We start from the raw sequence: 5182 nt of genomic DNA, 5'->3' as shown, positions 1-5182 counted from the left end.
AAAAATTATTAAAAATATTCTGTATTAAGCTTAAGAAAAATTTTCCTAGCTAAATTAAAAATTTACACAAAAAATTTAATCGTTGAAAATATTCTGAATTAAGCTTAAGAAAAACAATTTTTTTACTTAAAATATTTTTCGATGAATTAAAGAGCGCCACCCAAAATTAGCAGCTACATAGGGAGCGCGCAAACGCTTTGCTTGGTGGCGAGCAAAATAGCAGTGAAGCGGAAAAAGTGGGCGCTACTGGCAAACTCGCCGCTTTTCATGCTGGCGTTAATAAAAAAAAAAAAAAACAACAACAAAAAAGTAAAGTGCCGAAAGGAGGCATAAATATTCAATTGGCAGCAACGCTAACTGTAATATAATTGTAATTGTCAATGCTGTTGCTGTACCGTTAAAAGGCCAACAATTTTTCACTTTCCAAAGCAGTGGCGTAACCTAAAAAAATATATATGTATATAATTTAATGGCATGTACACAAAATAGTAATACAAATAAGCTGGCTGGAAAATTTAGCGTTCGCGGGCGCATTCACTCGCGTGGAAAAGTCAAGGTATACGCGCTTGAGTGCGCGGCGGCAGCGCAAATATATAAAAATTACATGTATGTAAATATGTTGATGACAAACGTAGTTCAGTATATATAATATTTATATGTATGTATGTTTGTATATGTACGTACATCAGTTACCGAAATGCCAACTCATTTGTTTCACCTTTTTCCCGACGTGATTTGCATTGTGCGGCTTGGCCATTTATTTTCCGCAACATTTTTGCATTCATATTCGCTCGCTCGCTGCCTTCTGCTTCAGCAACCGTAAAAATAACATTGTCACGTTGTTGAGTTACGGTGTTGGACTGCAATCGTCTGCACTTGGGCTGMCAGTGGCTCCCACAATAACAAGTGCCGCCACTTCCTTCTGCGTCCGTTGCTTCTTGACACAACACTACAACAAAACGTCGGGAGCGAACTGAAAATTTCGAGAAAGAAACGTCACTTTGAGCTTGTTTTAATTTGTTCTTATTTTTAAACGCAATAAAATTTGCTTTAATTCACCGTTAATKCAGCGATGGCACTTAAGTACCTCTACTTTGACTTCACACGAAAGCAGACATGGAAATTTCTTGCAACTTTGCAATTCCTCTTTTTTTTTGGTATTGTATATACATTTTGAATATTTTCGCATATTTTGCCACATTTAGCGCGCAAGGAATTCCCCTTAAATCTCCAGTTTTATATTAACTTTCAGTTATCCTTTGGAGGTTACGAAAATAATGGATCTTTGCTATTTTTTCGATGTTATGCCATTAAAGTGATCAATCAGTGCGTTTGGCGCATGCGCATATGTATGTTGTTCTGCGTGCAGTTTTTTAGTCGAAATGAACGCTTTCAACCCAGTTAATCAAAACATGAAATTGGAAGCTTTTTTGGAGCTTATGTAATGTAAATTAAATAAGTCATCCTCTGGACCTCTTTCAGTGATAGTTGTGCCTTCACTTTTCTATAGCGAGCTTTCACTGYTAAATAAACGCTTTTTGTAGCCGCAAATTGTTATAAATTTCTCCTCTAAGTAAGTAACTAACTAGACTTTTAATGCGCATATTATTTGCTTTGAACTTGTATAATGTTAGCTTTACCAAGTTTTCACTATACATAAAGCTTTCACATATTACACTATTTTATATTAATTATGGCATAATTTCAAATTTTTGTTTCAATTTTCTTTCGCCTGTATACAAAATTTACTATACCACCAAAACATTTCAAATTTCTGGACATGTCAGCAGAGCTTTCATCGCTAATAGCTCTACACCAGCTTTTATATCAATTTATTTCACAATTAGAGTTTTCTAGCTGAGAGCTGTGCATTGCCATCAAATTTAGAACTTCGAAATATTTGTTTTTCAAAAGCTTTCGTGCGCAGCTTTCACTTTTATCCCTTTTATTAAGGCATAATATCAAATTTTTATTTCAATTTACTTTCAGTTATAAAGTATTAAATTTCGCTACCACTAATATATAATATTTYAAAGTTCTGGTCATGCTACGAGAGCTTTCATCGCTAACAGCTCCATCACAAGCTTTCATTTCAATGTATTTCATAATTAAAGTTTTCAAATTGAGTRCTTTGAATTGCCTTCGAAATATTTGTKYTYCAAAAGCTTACGAGCGCAGCTTTCACTTTTATCCCCAAGCCCTYACGCCACATTTCGTACATTTTGGTTTACGGTTACAAATTCAAATTTACTACCGGCATTCTTGTCCTCACACACTCGCACCGGCTTCATTTATTCTTTATGCCAACGTAATTCATTCATGCGAGCGTTTTCATTCAAAATCGTTCTAAAATGATCGCTCAAGTTGCCCACAATCGACAATATAACAATTGCATATACTTTTATAACAACAACAATACCACAACAATAGCATTTGCTTACATATTTTACAATGCTGCCGTTATTGTTGTTTTTATTTTATTTAACAGTTGATGCCAGCAATTGGCATTGTGCGTGTCTTGTTGTTGTTGTTTTCGTATTCATCGCAAAAGCTTTGACAGACATGCTGGCTGCTGGTGGCTGCCGACTGCTATTCAGCATATCTCGCTGCCCGCTAAGTCACCGCCGCCTGTCGCTTTTTATTGCCGGCGCGCCTGTCAAATCGATCAGCCGCAAGCGTTGCTTGGCCATCATCTCTGCCTGTGCGCCGCTTCACTTGTCTCGCTGGTTAACTGTTTGTTTTGCATTTCAACCGATTTTGGTTGAATTGCCTGCCGCTTCTTACTTATTAAGAGGAGAGGGAGGAGGTGCGGTTGAGTGATGCTCAGAATCATATGCGCATGGATTTTAAAATTCATTAGTCTACATATGTCATTTGCTTGCTCTTGTCGCTGGTGACTGTTGGCTTTTTGTTACAGTCCTTGTTGTTGTTGTGGTTGCCTGCCTGTCTGTCTGTCTCGCACTGAGCCTGATTGAAAGCGTAAGAAATGTCAAAAATTGATTTTGATGTTATTATTGATGATGCTGATATTTGCCGCATATTAACATATTCACGTGCTTTCATGTAAGTGTTGTTGTTGTTGTTGGGATGCTTGTGCTTGCCGCAAATGGCCAGTTGACTGCCGTTGCCTGCTCGCTTGACATTGACACTGACGCTTATGCTGATCAGCACAAAATGCTTGCTTTGACAGCATTGTTGTTGTATTCAACTRTTGTTGTTGTACGTTTGTGTATATTAATACAGCAACAAATTTTGGATTTTTATGAATATTTTTGTTACCGATTGAGTTGTTAATTGTTGTTGTATTGGGTGATGTGAGTTGATGGATGATTAATGCATAGTTTTTATAATCTGAGCAGGTGATATTAAATTTGGCAAGAAGTTTTTAATACTCAGGAGGAAACGTTGCGATATATATGTATATACATTTCTTGGTATATAATAAATCAGCTTGTGGAGCTGAGTCAAGTTAGCCGTATTCTCTCTTTATAGGGGCGAATTAGTATCTAAATTTTTGAGAAATCGCTYTGAAATTTTTGTCTGGCTTTTTCACTTCAAGAACAGTCTCTGTTGCTGGAATCGTCGAAATCGGAGCACTATAGCATATAGCTGCCATACAAACAAACCTATCAAAATCAAGTCTTTATATGGAAAACTTTTTTATTTGTCAATATATCTTTATGAAATTTGGCATACATTATTCTCCAAGCCAGTACTATAATCTGCGAATAAATCGTTAAGAGCGGAATATTATAGCGTACAGCTACCGTACAAACATTTTGTTCAAAATTAAGTCCTTGTATGGAAAACTTTTTCATTTGTTAACGCATCTTCATYAAATTTGCCAAAAATTATTTTCCAAAACAGCTCTTTATTCTCCTTATGTATATATATATATATTTTTTTTTATCGGAACACTATAGCATATGCATAGCTGTCATACAAAGTAACCGATAAAAATTACATTAAAGTTGACGTTTTGTCTTGAAAATAATGCCTAAGGGTGAAAAATAAATAAACTTTATAAATTATATCGTCGTAGTAGCAGCTTTAAACATATATTTTTAATAACAGTGCTGTTAAGCTGAAATATGCATCCAAGTTATTCATATCATATACCATTCTGGTTTTAAATAGTTTCTAGAAATGCACTCCTGTTAGTCAAAAATATATAAATTGTCAATGAAATATCATGAAAAACATTAATACATGTAAAATTCAGTTATATTAAAATTCTTTTTTTAATTCCAACTGCWACGCAACATTTCGCASAGTTTGCGYTGTCAGRTATAACCCAAATATAACCATTTTATAACCAATGTATAACCTATAAATAACCAATTTATAACCAATATATAACCAAAACTCAAATAWTGTTTCAATATGRGCGGTTTCTATTAAATTGTRTTTCCTTCGCTTATAAACTTATGAATAGTGATGTTCCGTTATTTTRCATTTTAGGATTTTATGCCACTTCTGMACACCCTCAAATCCCTCAAAACCGCATTTAACACAAATTAATAGATTTTATTAGAAAATAAGCCAAGCATTCTTCTTAAATGTACACCCAAGTCGTCAATATCACACTTGCGCTTAACCCTGCTATAAAACACTAATAAGCTCCATTTAAAGCGCAATAAAACTATAAAATAAAACTTAAGCGTTTCATGTCTCATTGTCCAGCTGGGCAAAGCCAACCAACAATCAGCACAYATACAACACATACATTTGGTATACATATGTATGTGAAGTATGCCAACACAYACACACATACTCACTTATATTTGATTTCGACGCGCCACTGACTACATAAAACGTAATGTTCATGTCCTTTTCATGCACACACTGCATTCCATGTCATGCCATTCCTCATCCACACAAACACTCCCACACACATACATATAAGCGAGCGAAATTTGCATAATCCTGCGCGAAACTACGCGCCGCACAACTTGCAGCACGTGAAAATGTTTTAATTCATTAATTCCCTGCCAGTTCATGTCACGGYTAAAGTTGAGCTGAGCGCTAAGCTCAGGCGCAAAGGACGAACGGCGTTAAAGGCCGCTCAACTGGCCGCATATACGCGAGCCTTGCGTGACAAGCAGGCATTTTTGTTGGCCCCCAAAAGCATATTTATATACTGCTGACAAAGTACTCGCGCATGCAAACGTGCGTGTGTGTG

General features: G+C 35.8%; 1 protein-coding gene across 1 annotated transcript in view; it reads left to right on the top strand.

Annotated features, from left to right (window-relative positions):
* LOC108975506 (GATA-binding factor C) overlaps positions 1–5182 on the top strand; it is a gene marked incomplete in the record, with an annotated part of 123053 nt that overhangs the window by 5600 nt on the left and 112271 nt on the right.

Source organism: Bactrocera latifrons, unplaced genomic scaffold (assembly GCF_001853355.1).
Source record: "Bactrocera latifrons isolate USDA-ARS-PBARC rearing strain unplaced genomic scaffold, ASM185335v1 scaffold_66, whole genome shotgun sequence".
NCBI classification, from domain to species: Eukaryota; Metazoa; Arthropoda; class Insecta; order Diptera; family Tephritidae; genus Bactrocera; species Bactrocera latifrons.
Note: the sequence above shows the minus strand (reverse complement) of the source record. Positions and strands in the feature narration are given on the sequence as shown.